This window comes from Dermacentor andersoni, chromosome 1, assembly GCF_023375885.2.
Source record: "Dermacentor andersoni chromosome 1, qqDerAnde1_hic_scaffold, whole genome shotgun sequence".
Lineage (NCBI taxonomy): Eukaryota > Metazoa > Arthropoda > Arachnida > Ixodida > Ixodidae > Dermacentor > Dermacentor andersoni.
This window is the reverse complement of record NC_092814.1, coordinates 323005086-323024541: the sequence shown is the minus strand read 5'-3', so window position 1 is coordinate 323024541 and position 19456 is coordinate 323005086. Positions and strand designations below refer to the sequence as shown.

Genomic DNA, 19456 nt, shown 5'->3' with positions numbered 1-19456 from the left:
GAGTACTGCGAGCCTCTAATGAGAGTTCTTAAGCAGGAACAGTTACACAAACGAAGAACAATACATTGTATCTTGAGCAGAATGAAATATCACTCAATTAAAAAAAAAAGAAACACGAACAGCGTGTCATTGGCAAATCGTAGCACCTGGCGGAAGAAACAATGTGAAATCATAAAAAATAATGCAAGCTTCTCTTAGCGCTATGTTGACGAACATTAATGACAGAAAAACAAAATACCAGAAGAATATATCTATACGACGCGTGGCAAGCGGTTTCATAGCGTACACCCTATCAGAAAAAATATAATGAAATGGGGCGTGTAAAAATACTTAGCCGTGGCAGACGCATCAGAAAACACATACGTGCAACCACCTGGAAGGGCCGGCTGAAACAAAAGGAGGGAGTGCAGTCAATGTGCCCCGCGCCATTTATATAATTTCTTTAAGAAGCTTTAAGAATGAATCGATGGTGTCGTCGGCAACCGCCGCAGCAGGAAGTCCATTCCATTCCCTAATGGTTCGGGAAAATATCTATTTCTAAACCCTTCAGTTTTGCAGCAGTGATGTTTCAGCTGCTTTAGCGCGGCTAGGTCGAGTGGATCCCCGAGTGAGAGACTCAGTATACGTGTCCTTGCCTGTGCCTAGTTTTCCGTGATTAAGAAGATAGGTGCACTTTAATCGTTCGTTATATCGTCGTTTTTGTATAGGGTAACTAATACCCCTGTCAAGCGGGCAAGTTAAGTGCACTTACGGAGAGTGCACTAGGCTTTAAGTGCACTTTTTCAAATCTAAACGTCGCAAGCTGAGTGTACTCCTTCAAGCTCAATTAAATACATGGGTTAGCTGACTAGAATAACACCTAGTAAGATTAGGTACTGTGTAATTAACAATTTAACATTACCACCTGACTAATTAAGAGGAAATTACTTAAAGTCCTCGGATCTAAACCAGTCCGGTTGCCGGCGCACACGAGTACCCCGACGTAGTGGCGGCTGTTCCTCCGAGTTGGGTGCAGCTGGCGCCGCTGGCACGGGCGACTCCGCCAAGTCTTGCGGTACAGGCTGCTGTGTGGGTGGCGGTACTGATTCGTCGTGCTCTAGTGTTGTTCTGCGATTGGGGTCGGCCGGCGTCCCAGGGGAACTGGGACCATCCTGGTCTGCCTACGGTTGTCTTGGTGTCGGAGTGCGGTCGTCTGCCGGTAGCCCTTCTGTTGGCGTTTGTTTCACACCCACCTCCGCGTGCTGGGGCGTCTCGCCGGGGTCAGCATGTCCAGGACGCAGGTGATCGGCGTGTGTGAACCGGAGTTGATCGCGCACTTTCACCATATATGTCACAGCACTGACAATTTGGATCACAACATCTTCTTCCCACGAAACGCGTTCACCACGCACAGTTTTCACCAACACCCGGTCCCCCATCACGAAGCTGCGCTCCTGCCCACGAAACAGATCGCGCTGCTCTTTTAGTTTTTCCTGTTTGTCTCGCATAGATTTTGCAAAATCAGGTTGGAGCAGTGAAAGCTTTATGCGTGGCTGGCGCCTCAAAAATGGTTCAGCTGGTGATTTGCTTGTCAGACTGCTCGGTGTCTTCCGGTAGACCATTAGAAAACTATCAATATTTTCCTGTACTGTCGGCTGCTTACCCGAGGCCTCACGCTCGAGCACCTGTTTCAGTAAGGCCTTTTTCACGGTTTGTACTGTTCGTTCTGCAGCACCATTGGACGCTGCGTGATAAGGCGGAATACGAACGAGTTTTACACCGTTGGTACTCATAGATTCTGCAAACTCCTCTGAGGTGAACTGTGGCCCGTTGTCACTCACCAATACTTCGGGCAAGCCATAAGCGGCAAAAGCACCCCGAAGTTTTTCCGATGTTTTTTGTGCAGAGGTTGACGACATCGGCCATACTTCGATCCATTTCGAGAATGAGTCGACCAATACCAGAAACACGTTCGTACCCTTCTGTGCAAAATCTACATGGACACGTGACCAACACTGCACGGGGTATTGCCAAGGGTGAAGAGGAATCGGCCGAGAAGCTGGCTGAACTGCTTGGCAAATTTTGCACCTCTGAACGTACTGTTCAATGGCCAAATCGATTCCTGGCCACCATACGAAACTCCTCGCTAGCATTTTCATGCGGCTGGTGCCAGGGTGCTCCTTGTGCAGCATGTTTAGCACGCGGTCCCTCAGCAGCTCCGGAATTACGACTCTTACGCCCCACGTCACGCAGTCCTGCTCTAGCGACAGCTCATCGCGGCGAACATAGTAAGATTTCAATTCATCTGCCTGCTGTCTAGGCCACCCGTTTAGCGTATATTGTGCCACGCGGCATAGAGTTAAGCTTCGCTTCGAGACCCTTGCAATCTCCTCTGCTGTCAGCGGGAGACACTGAAAGATTGACATGTAATCTGATGGCTCGTCGTTTCCCGGTCCTGGTTGGGGCAGCCTAGACAAGGCGTCTGCCACTTCAACATTTTTTCCTTGCCTAAATTTCAGCCGGTACCTGTAAGCTGCGAGGGTTGAAGCCCAGCGTTGCATACGCGCGGCAGCGATAGCCGGGATACGCTTATCGTGCCCTAGTATCCCGAGCAGTGGCCGGTGGTCTGTATATATAGTGAATTCTCGGCCGTACAGGTACCGGTGAAATTTCTTTAGGCCAAAGATCAACGCCAGGGCCTCGCGTTCACACTGCGCGTATTTTTTTTTTCTGCTTCCGACAGTGTACGCGAAGCAATAGCAATCGGCTTTTCTTCACCTTCAGCCGTCTCGTGAAAGATAACGGCTCCTAAGCCATATGACGATGCATCGCAAAGCATTGCGAGCGGTTTCTTGACGTCATAGAATGTGAGAACCTTGCTGCTTGTTAGCAAGTGCTTCGTATCTTTAAACGCGGGGCTGCACTACTTTGTACACGACCATTTTTGTTCTTTTCTAAGTAGCCGATAAAGCGGCTCTGCTATTGTCGAAGCGTTCTTGAGAAACTTTGAGTAAAAGTTCCACATTCCCAAGTACGCCTTAAGCTCTGTAACTGTAGTGGGCTCGGGGGCTTGTAAGATTGCGCTCTTTCTGTCGGTAGGGTAAATGCTCAGGCACTGTGTGACCCAAATATGTAACCGATTTTCGGAAGAAACGGCATTTGTCCAGGTTAAGCGTGATGTATTCACTGAGGCGTTGCAAGACACGTTCTAGTGTCTCCTGGCAGTCGCCGATATCTGTCCCTGTGACGATAACGTCGTCAATATAACAGCCTACATGTGGGATGCCATGAAGTACCTCGTCCCTCATTGCCTGAAAGATAGCGGGTGCACTTGCCACCCCGTAAGGAAGGCGCTGAAATTCGAACAACCCAAGACTAGTGTTTACTGTCAAAAATGGTCGTGACTCCGGAGTGAGTGGCAGCTGCTGGTACGCCGAAGAAAGGTCTAGTACACTGAACACCTTTCCTCCTGCTAAGGCATTGTACAAGTCCTCTGGTCTGGGCAGGGGGTAATGATCTGTTTTAAGAGAGGGTTTACTGTAGTCTTGTAATCCCCGCATGACCGGACACTGCCGTTTTCCTTCACAACTGTGACAAGTGGGGTAGCCCAGTCACTTCGCATTACAGAACGCAGCATGCCCGTTTCCACATGTTCTCGCAGCTGCCGCTCAACGCTTTCCTGCAACGCAAATGGAACTGGTCTAGCGCGGCAAAATACAGGAACTCTACCCGGTTTCATAACAATCTTTGCTTCAAAGTTTTGTATTGTCCCCAGCTTTTTAGAAAACACGGAAGGGTACTTCTGTTTTAGCACCGCAACTCTGTCTTCAACTGCAATCTGGCCAGTTTCTAGCCAGTCAAGCTTCAAACGTTCTAACCAATTTCGCCCCATTAGTACAGGCGACTTCCTCCCGTTGTCTTTTACAACAATCACTGGTAGAGTCATGCACTGATTGTTGTACTTAACCACCACGTCACACTGCCCTTTTAGCTGTATTTGCTCCCCAGTATACGTGCGAAGCGACATTTTGCATGGTTCACATTTTACGTGTGGAAAATCAGACAGGTACACTTGCTCCGGGACAATTGTGACAGCCGCTCCCGTGTCAATTTGCACATTCAGTTTACGCCCTTCTATTTCCACACTCACTTCATAAGATGATTGGTTGGCGTTAATGACATGGTACAGTTCCTGCTCCAAGTCCTCGTCAGAACACTCGAGCGCATGCATGTTTTTTGGCTTCGCTCTAGCAACTGAGCACATGCTTTTCAAATGACCTACAGCCGAACACTTGCGACAAATAAAGTTTTTGTACCAACATTCTTCCGACGAGTGTCCCCTGCCGCATCTTGCGCATTTTTCGTTCTTGCGGGCTTCGACATGCTTAGGATTAGCTGGTCTCTGATACTGGTGTGGTCGGCTTTTCACGACCAGCACGGGTGCCTCTCGTTCGCTTGACCGCAGTTGTTCAGTGTCTCGCGCCGCTAGTTCTCTATCCAGGGCGATTTTGCAAGCGCCATCAAATGTCAGCTCTCGTTCCGCAAACAGAGCACGCTGGGGCTCTTCGTTCCGTATGCCAGCAACCAGCCTATCTCGGAGGGCGTCTTGCAAAAAGTCACCGTAGTCACACTTCCTGACTAAATGTTTAAGTTCCACGATGAACCCCTCCACGCTTTCGCCCGACTGTTGTACGCGCCGGTTGAACTGGCATCGTTCTGCTATTACGGAACTCCTGGGGCTGCAGTGCTCCTTCAGGAGGCGTTTAACTTCTGCGTACGACTTTTCTCCCGGGGCTGCCGGCACAACAAGACTTCTCAGTACTTCGTAAGCCTCTGGTCCTATGACTGTCAAAAAAAAAAAAAAAAAAAAAAAAAACGGGAAGGCGCTTTGCGTCGACGATATCATTAGCCGTTAAGAAATGTTCAAAACGCTCTAAGTACGACTCGAAGTTTTGCGTTTTCGGGTCAAACTCGGACATCTTTCCCAGTGGCGGCATTTCGACTCATCAGTTTGGCATTTCCTTGCTTGGACGTGCTGCCAGCTCCAAGCCCCGTTGTCGTTCCTTGTGGCCGAGTACTTCCTCCGCAGGGGTGTTCGGTGGGTGGTGCCGTACTCCGGGAGCACGTGCAGCGTCTTGAAGCTGGACGAAAACTCCGCTCGCTTGCTTCCGTTCGTGCCTGTCCACCCGTGCAGGACCAAGGCCGTCGCTTACGTGGGTATGCAAGACCCTCGTCGCCAGTTGTTATAACGTCATCACGCAGCCAAACCGGGAATGGAATCAGTTTATTCAGTGCCGGCGTACATATATATATATATATATATATATATATATATATATATATATATATATATATATATATATATATATATATATATATATCGCTATGTGACGTCACATGGATCATGGCAGTTAGCCCGCCCAGTACACATGCGGCATGACGTGCTGCGCTATCACAGTTCTGACATAGGAAGCGGTCCGCCCATTGATTGAGATGACATAAGGCGTCATTGGTTTGCGAGTAAATGCCACTAGTGCGCAATTTTCTAGTGATATGCTGAGACCTTGCTTACACAAGTAGCTCGCTGTCAAAGCTGCCGCTCTTTGAAGCCCCGCACGTATCTGAGGACGTGTAACTGCCGAAGTCCAGACACAGATGTCGTCTGCGTATGTTCAAATCTTGATGGCAGTTGGCAATATTCAGCAAGTCCAACAAGAGCGAGGTTGGACAGCGTCGGGCTGAGAGCACCGCCTTGAGGAACACCCCTGCTGGTATAGCGTCGCGTATTTGGGCCATCGTCAGTTAACACAAAGAATGATCTTGCAGATAGGTAACTTACACTCCACAAAAAGACTCGACCGCCTAGGCCGACCGTCGCAAGAGCGTCGAGAATGGCTTCATGTAATACGTTATCGTATGCGCCTATCGCATCTAAGAATAAAGCTGCAGATCAACGCTTACGGGATCTTTCGTGCTGGACATATGAGACGAAATCAACTACATTGTCGATGAAAGAGCGGTCACGTCGGAAACCAGCCATGGAATTCGAATAAATCTTGTAGTGTTCAAGGTACCATTTCAGGCGGCCAAGCATCATCCGTTTCATTATCTTTCCTACACAGCTGGCCAGCGCTAATGGGCGGTAAGAGGTGAGCTCTAGTGGGGATTTGCCCTGCTTCAAGAGTGGCACCAGGCGGCTTACTTTCCATTCATCAGGAACATTTCCCTCCTGCCATAAGGAGTCGTAAAGACTCAACAATTCTCTCCGTGTGGATTCACAAGGCAGATAGCACAAGGCTCGGTATGATGTACCATTTGGACCCGGAGATGAAGAGCGCCTGCAGAGAGCTAGTGCCGCTTCGAGCTCCTCCATTGTAAAAGGAAGGTCCATGCGGCAATCATGGGAATGGCGGACGTCACCTCGGGCTGGAGGACCTGGACGAGTCGCTTGGTCTGCGATCCGCGCACAAAAGTCTTCTGCGACATCGATGTCTTGCCGCCCTTGGAAAAGCGCGAGCGCCTTGAATAGAAAACGCTGTTCCGGAAGGCAACGCAGACCTTGCACCGTTTTCCAAATGTGAGACAGTGGCTTGCGGGGGTCTAGTGTCTGGCAAAACGTTGTCCAACGTTCCTACGCTAACCTATCCATACGACGCTGAATCTTCTTTTGCATCCTCCTGGCTGCCCTAAGGTCACGGATTGATTTTATACGCCGATATTTGTACGCCGATATACGCCGAAGTGCTCGAAGTCGCTCTAATTCCATGTCGAAGTCGTTTCGCGTGGAAGAGATCGTCATCAAGCGAGTGGCGTTTTGCATCGTATTTTTAATTGTTTCCTCTAACCCAGAGGGTAGGCCCTCGCAGCAGGCATCTTCCATATCAGATTTGAAGTTGGCCCATTGAATCGTCCGAATGGTATTCCGTGGACCAGATCTAGACGACAAGCCTTTGATGTTTAGATAGGTGGAAATATGATCACTCCCATGTGTCTCAATATCTGGAAACCTCTTCACACATCTGGCGAGAGAGTTGGAGACGAAAGTAAGGTCGAGGCAGCTGCCGTACGTCACACCTCGAAGAAAGGTGGGGCTACCATCGTTCAGGAGAGTAACTCCATAGTTGTAGGCGATGCTTGATAATCTTCGTCCTCTTTCATTTGTCGTTGTGCTTCCTCATGGTGGATGGTGTGCATTTAAATCTCATATGATGACCCACGGGGCGGGACGAACATTCAAGATATCTGCTAATCTTTTAATATCAAAACTGCTTGAAGGCGACATATACACGCCTATGGGAGACAACAAGAGTTTGTTCTTTTTAACTGTGATGCATATATATCGATTGTCGTCGTGGGGCGCAATTGGTTGCAAAACATAGCTAGGTAAGTTCACGACGAACAAAAACAATGATTTTGCTGCATGCACCATTTGTTAAAACATCATAACTTCGTACCCTCAGTGACAGTCTGATTGGTTTCGACAAGTTGGGCTCACAAATGAGGATGAGTGGAAATACATTGGTGTACACAAACTGACAAAAATCTGAAAGACGTGATTTTAGCCCTCTGGCGTTCCATTGGATGACGGACGCTGCCTTCTTTTCGGAAGGATGGGGTATGGGTAGCCATCTTTCTAGTTGAGTGATTCAAGCAATGGGCTTAAGGCGTCAAACATTTTGAGTGCGCTTCGAGCAGACGTTGTGCCAGTGTCCACTAATATCGCTCGGATCGCTTCTATGAGGGAACGTAGCAACGAGATGACTTGACGATCTGTTTTAGGTGAATCAGCCATGGCCGGAGAAGGCTCCAGTGGGGCCGCGACCTTGTGAGGTTCCTTAGCAAGGGAGCGGCTCGGTAGCGTAGGTCATTGCTCTAAAGAAAGAGTCTTATCTGCTTCCTGCGTGGAAATGGTGGGCCCTTTCGCGGCGCTACTAAGTGGTGCCGCACTGAAGTGGGTACTATCACTTCGCGCATGCGCCTCCTTTGAAGACGTACGATGGTGCCGACGTCGACGTTGGACTACTTCGGCTGCCTCCCTGTGGGCCGAATTGTCTCTGACCATTTGCTTGAGAACCGCGCGCTCCTTCTTGATGCGGGGACAGTCTTTCGACGAGGCCGCGTGAGGGCCGCTACAGTTGGCGCACTTCAGAGCCGTGGCACCGCAGGTGTCTTCTGCATGAGGTTCATCGCAACGGAGACACTGTAGCGAGTTGGTACACACACCCTTGACGTGTCCTAGCCTGAAACACTGATGGCATTGAAACGGCTTCTGGATGAATGGTCGAACCGGATGTCGGAAATGTCCGATTTTAACGTGGGATGGTACACAATCCCCCTTGAAAATTACTTCTACGCAGCACGTATTCCCAAGGCGGCGCACTTGCGTAATTATCGTGCCCTCGTTTGCCGGCTTGAGGAGGCTAGGTAGATCATCATTGGGAATGGCAATGGCAATGTCGTAAATTACGCTGGCTATGGATGTATCGTCGATCGGGATAAAGGGGCGCATTTTGATTCTGCCTAGCTCCATCATTTCTCTAAGTTTTCCAAGCACACTCGCGTTGTACACGTCTATGGCGAGTATATTCTTGCGTGGATTTATTCTGATGTATTTAATTTGATCCGGCACCGCACATTAAAAAAAAAAAAATATGGATAGGGCTTGCCCATTCAGCAATCTTAGGTTGCTTGAGGGTTCTTCCGGCATAAAGATGATGCCATGGGGCCAGAGCACTGGCCTTGACTTCATAGTCGTTGTACTGGCAGTAGTTGACGGCGCCGTGTTGACGATCTTTCTCTTCGCCCTCTTACTCTGGACGGGTGTGAAGCTGTCGTCGGATGAGTCGCCTTCCGACATACAGTACAGCTCGGCGTCTTCGGTGTCACTGGGGGAGTCAACGCGCTTCCTTGCGGATGACGGCCGTGATAACTTCTGGCCAGGTGGGCCTCTGGCATGCTCCGCGTCCATGGCCGCAAGACGGGGAGGAGAGGCATCTCGAAAGGCGACGATTTCACCAAAAATGCACAGAGCACAGAAACAAGTGTTCTGCCAAGAAGACACTTCGTCGTCTTCCTCCAAAGTTTTACAAGCTAGTAGCTCTGCCTCGCGGGGTGAATTTCTCGAGCGACGCCTCAGGTGTGACGAAGCTGCGCGGCCTTCTTTTCTATCGTTGACAGGTGCTTGTTCTACTTCAAGTCAAAATTGATAACTACGCCTGGCTGTTTTTACCTTGTCACTACGTCTAAAATTTGCCCATCAATTAACTACTGATTGCTTAACGGGTGTCGTCTCTGTGTCACGGTCATGACGATGCGCTGCACCACGACTGCGCTGTAGTGAACTAGAAGGCTTTCTAGTGGCGCGACCGAAGCGCGCTCCCCTCGCTTGTCCCTGTCCCCGCTTGTGGCAAAAGTAACGGCGGCGTTGTAATCGCCCAATCTTCCCTTTTAGTTCACTCTGCCGCATGACCGTCGTGACTTTTCCAGTGCCGTATTTTTATTTATCCTCGTGAAACGGCTAAAAAAGCAGCGTCTAAACCATTGTTACGCACCAGGTTGCACAACTGGATATGCGCGTGTGTAGCAAAGTTGTAAGTTATCTCTTTTTAAAGCCCCGAAAGATGAAGAACGAGGACTTCTTTGGGAACGTAGCCTCCATCGGTTTGACAAGCCGCTTGACGTCAATTACGCTGTGCCCGAGTTGAACCTTGAACCGCCTTTTATTGCGGGAGACCACGCGCATACCATTAATGGTGTTGAAGTTCGAATGCCAAGGGGAAAGCAACGCCGGCTCCTAATGCAGTTCCGACGATTTTGGCCGAACTGCATGCATATTTGGCACGAGAAACTTTGGTTCCGCAAAGCGGCGTTAATTGCCATTAATTGCCTTAGCTATTACAATCTTGTCAAGAGTGTCATTGGATCAAGCGTTCAAGAGTAATTTCTAAGCTCGCTTTTGACAGTTGAAGTCGTACAAGCAGCAGTTGACTTGTTGCTTGATGAGGGAGATCTTGAAGGCTCCTAAGTTTCGCTGGATAGCAGGTCTCTGACTGTACTGGACCACCCGCACATTATTCACTGTAATCACTCAAGACTTACTTATTATGTGGCAGGCATTGTCGCAAGGAAGTGTGTACGGAAAACAAAGTGTAGTGCATGCATGAACAAGCTTCTGCTGCCTGCTTCAGGTTGAAAGTGCTTAAATACTGCCGTTTTCACGAACTCTTGCGACTTCGCTGGTCTTCTCTACCCTTTACTGAAGCTTTCCGTGTTTCTCAGTGAACTTGAAGACATTTTCACTGGCTGCTTTAGCAAGAGTTCGCTACATCGAGACAGCATTATGGATCTGTTGGCAGTCATTAACAGGAGCAGCATTGCTGGTGTCGGTTGCGGTGAATATTGCGAGGTATTCACCGCGAAGTTGATCGGTTTTTTACGCCGTCACACGTATGCATTTCTACATCAAGGAGCTAAATAAGTCTCACAATGTGAAACGAAGTGCACGGCAGCAACTGAAGTCGATTCTAAATGGCTGCTGTGCCATGAATGTATGCTGCCACTCTTGTGCCTATTCTAACGCACTGTGTTAATCTTTGTATTAAAGTGCAAATATGTAGTTTTTGAGCAATGTGGACAAATAACATGTGCTCTTGTTCCCACGTCTGATGAACGAAAGCTGGGAGAAATAGGAAACAAAATGTGTACAGTTGAGTGTTGTATTTCTTCAATGCCACCCGTCAACCCAAGGTAGGGTGAGCTCCCAACACATTCGCGTAGTGTATTGGCAAAAGTAATTATGTATTCAAAACTAGTCTATCTTGTCATAGCTGGGCAGCGGTGACAGCAACGTAGCAGCAGGTAAAAGCTGGCATCGAAATAGTGATAATGTATTCGCTCCCTACTCAGTATACATGGAAGTGAGCTGCAGTTTAGCACGTGGACATGTAAATTTAAAGCGACGCTAAGATTTTTCAGATGGAACAGTGTTTTACACGCCAGCCCGGCTAGTTGCGTGCACGGAAATGCTGAAACAAAGGGATGGTACAGTGTGAACGTATTCAGTCATTTCTGCACAGAGAACAGAAAACGTGAGAAAAAGAATGGGTGTAAAGAAGTACGATAGAATGTGTGATGGGTGCACCCATTCATACGTGACGCGCGTCCGAGCGTGCTCAGAGACAGATAGCGGTGCCAGTTGCTGTAACAGCTCCATTTGCATGTAGCACTGAAGTAATCAGCCAAGCTGTTCTAAATATACTTCAGGCAACTCCCATTAACGAGCACATCCATGCGGATGCGCTGTCCTTACGAACAGCTGAACAACTATAGCTGAAGTACAGTAAACTCGCGAAACCAACGCGCCCCCCTTTCGTTCCTATAGCTTCGTACTGACACACGGGACAGGCCAACATTTCTTCTTTATGTGCGCGTATATGGACGTTTTTTTTTTTTTTCCTTCGGAAGTACCGGCTAGCGAGTTTCTCGTAAGAAACCCCGTTCAGTATAATGCTGCGCCGCTGCAGGCTGCAGTGCGGCCGGCGGCATTTGTCAAAAGTGGTCGAGGCCAGCGCAGCCGCATCACTCTACGCTGAAAAGCCCGCTCCCAGGAAGCCGCTCGAGCCACTAGAAGGCCTTCTAGTTCACTGTAACTGCGATGTAGGCAGCGAGGTATTTAAGAGCGATTGGTCAGCGAAACTGCGGATTTATTTATGTAAAACGCTTTGAGTTTGCGTAGGTCTATCAGCCAAAACGTTCGCTTGCGAGACGAGTGTCCTGGTACTTCAACAAAGTAGGTAAACATTTTTATGCGAAATAAAAGAACAAAGGCATATGCGCACGAACAATTTTCTCTGCCTCACAATCGGGTGCGTCAGTGCTTCATTTCGTAGTGGATGCAGAATGGTTAAGATGGGGCAATATTCTTCTTTAAGCAGCTGAGAAATACGTTGCAACGCAGCTTCACCTCGAGCGCACTCAAGCGGATGTGTTGAGGACGTTCACAGCTGCATACGATGTCATCCCGTGCACAACTCCGGGCGTCAAATGATAAGCAGATCACCAAATTTCCTAAAATGCGGCTATTTACGTAGTAGGAGCGTTGAATTAATAAAATTTGAGATGACAACCACCTTTCGCCCCTTAATGATTTATTCTGTTAAGGACGGACACGGCGAGAAAGGCGCACAAGTCTCGACAGTCGCGATTCAGTGACGTCACAGTGTTTGTATACCTAAGCCGCAATGTCGATTTGGTGGGCGTTAACCACGCCGCTGTCACAAAAACGCGGCTGCAGGCATTAAACGACGAAGACTCTAGGTTGTCAGAACAAATTTTTGTTTGTTTTGAGTGTTTTGTTTGCCAACTTGGCTGCCGTAGGCAATGCGCGCAATTAAGTTTCAGGTGAAATTTTGCGCTGAGAAACGGAAAGAGTCGGGAGACGTCCTATGTACATTTTCGCGTAACCTCCGGCGATGCGTGGCAATAGTTTGTGCCTTACGTGAACGGTGTCTAATTGTTCTTTACTAAGGCCTGTATATTGTCAGGATGGCTTGTCATTATAGCCGTGTACGAAAGGCGATGTTTTCTCTTATTTATTAGGTGTAACATATTTGTGGTTTGGGGACGGCTATCCCAATATTATTGGCTGCAAAGCCAACAAAGGCAAATAAATAGAAAACACTTGCATAGCCTAGTTCTGGTAAAATTGCAGGCGGAACTCAATCAGGAGCGCGAAAATGCATATAATTTCAATACAATCTTTACGTTATTCATTCCCAGGTTGTGCTTCCGATTGTCTTTCATTTACTATGTAAACTGTGGCAACCGGCGGTAGCGTCGCTGACCTTTTCTGTAGAAGATTCAGTGTTTGGAAATTATATTGTGCATGAATGATTTCGCATCGGAGGTTTTTCATCGACCCTCAATTTAGTGCAAATAGAAAGTTGTCCTGATCAAGCTTCGTACAACGTACCAATATAGCAATACTGTTAATCTGAGCTGCGCTTTCGTAAACAACCAGTGAATCACAATATGAACATAAACAAATTGAAACAAGAGCGGACACTTCCATAGAGCCCAGCGGCCGAATTGACTGTAGCGCACCAAGCGGATGGGATTAACACCTTCCGGTTTCGGTTTTGGGCGCGCGTGTTTTGACTGCCACCTGTTACACGCCACGCCGGCTCCGCATTTCTTTTTTTTCGCTGCTACTGCTGAGCCACGCACGGAATCGTTTTACTATTTAGTAAAAATGATTGCGAACTATCTTTACAAGCCTCCACCGAATCTGTGCCACCTGCAATTTCATAAAGTAAACGCAAGACGTCTTCTGAAATTATCCAATGTTTATTTTGCTCTATATAAATGCTCGTTATGGGCTTTTTGTGCATTCATCCAAAGTTGTGGCACCAGGTAAGCAGCAGTCGTTGCCGTACGAAGCTCCACCGGATGCCATCAGCTGAAAAAAAGTAAATTACAAGCTTGTATCATTTTGGTATATCGACCTAACAGGAATATTGCGGGTAGAGGCGAAGCGTGCGTAAGTGGTAAATGGGCGGCATTAGAAATAAATTAACCTTTACATAGATTTCGTAGAAAATAGACTACTCCCAAATAATGCCATAAAATATGAAGACAACATATGCTTTTCAAGCATTCCTCCCTACGGGTTCTTATGTCCTGCACCTTAAGAGTAGAATTACACGGGTGAGAGCGCGTTTCCAAAACAACTTGGCCTCAGCCAACGCGATGGTATACGCAAAGTACACAGACGTTGCCAGAACGCAGGCTATGTTATGTTGCACGCTCGCAGAATTCCTTCTGATCGCGCTCAAGATATGCGTGGGTACAAAGCCTGTCTTCAGTCGCTCAGAAGACAGAATTTTCAGGTTCTTGGTTTTTGAGCTCCGTGGCCTTTTGTGCGTCCTGCCGGCGCAAGCAACGCACTCGCCTGTTATCACTCTTGGCAATCGCTCCTCGCGTTTTCGACAAGCGTGAGTACCGAAAGAAGGTATATGATGTTGCAGGGCGAAAGAAAGTCTCCCACACTTGTCGGTATGCTTGTCCCAGTAAAGTTCAGTACACGCCAAACTGCCTCACCCCGGCCGAGCTGCTTTTCGCTAACTGTGGCACAACGCAAGGCGCCGCGCGCGTACTTTGGAAGTATCCTAAATCTAGTTAAATTAATTACAATATTTTGTGGCTCAGAGAATGCGTCACGAACTTGTCCCAATAAGCTCAGTACACGCGAAGCCATCACCACGGTCGAGCTGCTTTTCGCTAACTGCGTCACAAAGCCGGGTGCGGCAAGCTTCCCCAAAGACTACCGTAATAAGTTACCTTGATCTTGGGGCCTATAGAAAGCGTCGAAAACATCTTGCAGTACGAGAGGCTTATAGCGCGTGAAAAGACAAGGACGAAAGGAAGACGTGACACACACATGCGCTAACTTGCAACAATCTTTATTTCGAGCAAAGGACCCATACGTATGCACAACTTTTTCGCGCACATCAGTTGTATATATGTAGTGCGCCGTAGCGCGCTCGCGCTACGGCGCACCACGCGCCAGCTCGCAAGCAATGCACGCGCTACGCCGCGCATTGGCATTGCTTGCGAGCTGGCGCGTGGTGCGCCGTGGGCTATGCGATGGTACGCACGCACTCTTACCCATACTTATACCAGCATGTGCCGGGACATAAAAAAATTCCACTTCCAAGACATCTTTGGTCTCGCTTTATTGACTTCGTTTCCGAAAGCAAAGATTTTTCTTATAACGTGGTGTGATACACGCTCAAAAAATTGACAAAAGTGAAAGGTGCATGACATATACATGTACTAAACACAAAAGTTCACAGACAGTGAAATAACAAAAAAAAAAAAAAAAGAAAACGCTAGAAAACGCGAAGGCCGTTTCTGTACACACACATATAAAAAATAAACGAACAAAATTTTTGTATAACGCCCTCAAGACCAAAATATAGACGAGCTTCTCATACATGCACTAAGATACTGCACAAAACTGGACGACGTGTCTGACATAGTCATGACAACTAAAGAAAGGGAAAACTCACTGGTAATGGCAAAAACAATGACACGCAAAATACCTAAAAAATAGAATAAAATGAAGATTGATTGACAGGCATACCAAAAAAAAAAAAACAACAAGACCTTACTTATAAACCTGCATGAGAGTATATGAAATGCTTGACATGTTCATTACCACTGAACAAAATGAAAAAGACATGGTAGAACAAAAATAACATTGTACTAAAAACTGAAATACACATTATCACATTACTGTGCACTTGGCCACAACTTGAGTAACGGTGGCAAGGGGGAACAGAAGGTAGTCGGCTTTTGCAGCAGCACATAGAAAACGTTCGCAGAAAGGCCTATTCCTCAAAGACCAAGTAAAATAAGTCAACAGCACGAGTTTTCTTTCACCCCGAATGCAATGCTTAGCAGTAAAATCACGTCACTTAAGGCACTAAGTCGTACCTACTGGGCACTCCTTTGTATAATAAACACGAACTGCAAAATCTGCGTTTAGGACACTTGCAATGCGCATGCTTTCCAGAAGAAAAAAAAAGCGTATCATGCCTACACATGAAGGTTGTTCGCGCGGTTTTCTCATCGGCGATTACTGAGATAATACACAAACACGAACAGTAATTTTTCAGCTGTTAGTACGTTTGTAGAACGTGCCACACAGAAAAAGCACAGAGGGCGGAATGGAAAGCTAAGTTACTAAAGTTGCAGAATGAGACTTGGCACAGAAAAACACAAGTCATAGACCAGGTGACAATGAGGAGGAACATCTATTTGTCAGCTTTATCTACCGGTAAGAGGGAATTGTAGCAGAATCAAGGCGCAACGACGTCCGGAGGCTCATGGAGCCCACATATGGACAGGGCTGTGTTGGTGTACATGCGCCTTCTGATGTCCTTGGGTCTGCGCGCTTACCTGTTGTCTTTAGGCACGCGGAACAACCTTGCAGGGCTTGTTTTTGAGGTATTCGTGCACCACTGCATGATGCACGAGCCGTACGAGTCGCGAAACGGGTGAAACATCGTGGAGCACAAGCACACAGCTATCGAGGACCGAGAAACTGACGAAACTACCCACGCCGGTCAACGCACAGCAGCGCACGGTTCCCGATAACAGCAGATAACGAAACATGAAAAGTCATGCAGCGGGCTGAGCTGGCGGCGGGCCACCGGGCCAACGCCAGCCGGGCCAACACCTCCTATATACTAGTATAGGAGGTGTTGGCCGGGCGCGCGCGGCGACAGTCGAAGGTGAGGGGTTACGAGGGAGTGATGAGGGAGGGCGAGAGAAGAGGAGTTGCGGGGGAAGGGCTTGGCCTCCTGGATCGGCGCGCGACGATTTACGAGGCTTGCAAGGGAAACGGATTTTCGTCTTCGCTCACCTCATAGATGGCGCCAATTACCTCTGCCACCAGGTGACAATGAGGAGGTGACATAAGGTTAAAAGGGTAGGAAGACGTATTTAAAGAAAATGGAGAATTTTAATAACACACAACACAGGTAAACAAAAATAAAAGGCAAAATAAAACGCTGAGCATGGTGGCAACTGCCATCCCCCCGTTTCAAAGGGGACGGTCCTACCTTCCATCCACCGAAGCCCGGGAGTTTCCCAGGCCGGGCCGTCGTCGCTCGCTTCGGTGGCACATCTGACGTGCCGCTAACTTCTTCCTAGCTAACGCAAGAAGAATAGGTCACGAAGCATTAGGTCATTTATACGCAAACCTTTTTGGTTTTAGCGGGAAAGAACAAAAAAGAAATAAAACGTTGTCTGTAAATTCATTTCACGTTCTTTTTTTCCCGATGCTCGCGTCAACTAGCGTATTGGATTAACACTAGGCATGACGTGTTTCCTGTTGCCAGTTTTCGCCGAGTGTCCCCTCTCATTGAATTTCTTCCTCTGTGATATGAAGATGACCTTGACGCCGCGGCTAGTACTATGCCCTTTTCGACGACCTCATGTTCGGGCAAGAAATACGAGCAGAATGCACTAACGGCGGCTTATTATTATTATTTGTGAGGAAAGAAGCGTGGGCAGCAGCAAGGTAACTTGTTTGAGTCACGTCGCTTTCAATGTGCAGAAGTAGCAAACTAAAGAAGCACAGTCTACCTCCGGACTTTGTCGTGTAGCAGAACATGTGGGTCTAATCAGCCAACTTCATGCGATAACTGGAATGTCTCGTACATTGGCAGTCTCTAATCGAGCGACGCTGACAGTAGATTCGTCGTGGGAAAGGGCGATTGCGTAAAATACGGGAGGAAACGACAGCACAATCATTGAATACATACTCACGCCTGTGCTTAGGCAGAGCTTGTGTGTCCACTCATTTAACCTCCTTGTCATCGTGCGCTTAACCAGTCCTAAATATCACAAGACAAACGCGTGCTTTGTAATAGCCCTTTAATACCACGCTTAGATTATCAACTTGCTCAGCTTTCTTTCGTTTTAGGACATGGTGTCAGCACGACGGTAGGAATAGTAACGCACACTTTGTGAAGTCCTCGCTGTATAACACGCAGCACTCACTCGGCGAAGCTATGAAAAATGTATTCTTAGTCGACTGTCTTCCTAGTGCTTTTCGTCTTTCACATATATGAGAGAGAATTGACGCCATTATAACCTTTTTTCGCAAAGAAGGGAAAGGCCTTGAACGAAGCGTGTTTACAGTTTTCTTACTCAGAAGCACTTGTCTATTCTCTGACACTGTTGCACCCTGTTTCTTTCTATGTGCAGGTCTTGCGCCAGACGACTGAAGGACACAAATTCACGTGGCCGCACTGTACTCCGCTAGTCAGCGGGCTGGTGAATCATGTCTCAAGCATTGCATGTAAAAGATGCCATCAACGCCAGACGTGAAGCCGACAGAGGCAGCACGGAAGGGCACGTCCAGAACATTCCATGCACAAAGACGGGTGGGGAGAGCTGTCGCTTACTGGAGCACCGACGTGGCCTAAACCAAATCCTTCTAGACGCCTGCCTAGAGCTTCGGGAAGACAGGCGAAGAAAGAGCATGGGCGATGCCCTTATTGCGTTCGTGCAGGCAAGCACTTGTGGCCATCTCCTGTACAGCCCAGACGAAGACTTGCGCAGATTGAAGTCTCTGGATCTTGTTGAACGTCTACTCGCCGAGCATCGCTGCATCACAGCGATTGAATTCAACGCGAGCTTGAAGCATCGCCGTTCGTGGCTTTCAGCAGTAAAACGCAGTTGTTCTTTGAAAAGCGTTGGTGTCTGCGGCAGATTCATTGGAGCTGACGATGCAACTTTCATATGCAAAGTGATCAAGTAGATTTCGAATCTCGAGAGTCTCGCTTTCAAGGTTCTTGATTTCGAGAAGGAATGGGGAATCAAGACGAGTTTGTTTGGGAGATCACTTAACCTAGACTGGCATCACATGACGACTCTCGACGTGGCAGAACTTTCAATGTCCGCTAGTGAGGCGAGTCCGCTGATCCATGCTCTCATAGGAAATAAAACTATCACTAACCTGGGCGTCGGACAAAGCGTGTTCAGCTACCGCGATGAAGCCTCCAACGCACTATTGGCCAGCTACCTTGCGAAAGAAGACTCAGCGCTGCAAAAATTGACGTTCAAATCGAATCGCTATTCCGACCGGGACTTGCTCTAGAGAGCTCATCGATGCATTCTGCAAGATGAATGCTTTGGAGGAACTGAATGCGGACATCACTGTGATGACTCCAGAATTGTAAGTATAGCTGACATTGTATTATGGATCGACGCTATAGCATTCACACATTTCGCAACACTTCTCCCGGGACTTTCGTTGTCAGCGGAGGCAAGGAATACACGTTTTGACAGGCTGAGAACTGAGAGTTGACTGTCTTTATGCAAAAGTAAAAGCAGGTTTGAGTGGCAGTGGTGGCGCCCCAGTCGGGCAGCCACGTCGGTTCCAGGAAAGAGCAGGGGGCAATGACCCCCACGATGAGGCACAGCGACGCGACAGATGGTCGCTACACCTTAACCTTGTAATATCCAATGTATCATATAATACCTTTTCGCTACTGTGCATTTGATGCCCGAAATTTTCATTTTACCGTGGGACACATAACGCATGGCCTATAGGAGAGTGTGTGTTGCGCTGGAGGGAGCTTTTAGTTTTGGAGGTTTATTCAGTCAAATATAATTTTTTTGGCGGACAATGTCTTGCTTGGCGAGCTAGTTTTTTGCAGGCCCATTCAGAAAGAAATACAGCGGAAATTCAAGTGCCACCGGGAATGCAATGGCGATGATGACGACGGTAATGATAACTATTGACAAACGTTTGGCAGGTGATTCAACATCTAGTTGACGTCGATCAAATATTGTCGCTCCAGCGCGGTATTCAAAATAAATCACGCTATTCCTGCCTTCATTGCTCAGCCCCAACTCGCCCATGAAAACATTGTCTTTCATCGACTTCAATTACACGTTGAAT

At 47.9% G+C, this 19456-nt stretch overlaps 1 pseudogene; it reads right to left on the bottom strand.

The window, feature by feature from the left end:
* Positions 1-923: 923 nt before the first annotated feature.
* LOC140219245 (uncharacterized) lies at positions 924-5144 on the bottom strand (annotated as a pseudogene).
* Between the last annotated feature and the right edge of the window lie 14312 nt (positions 5145-19456).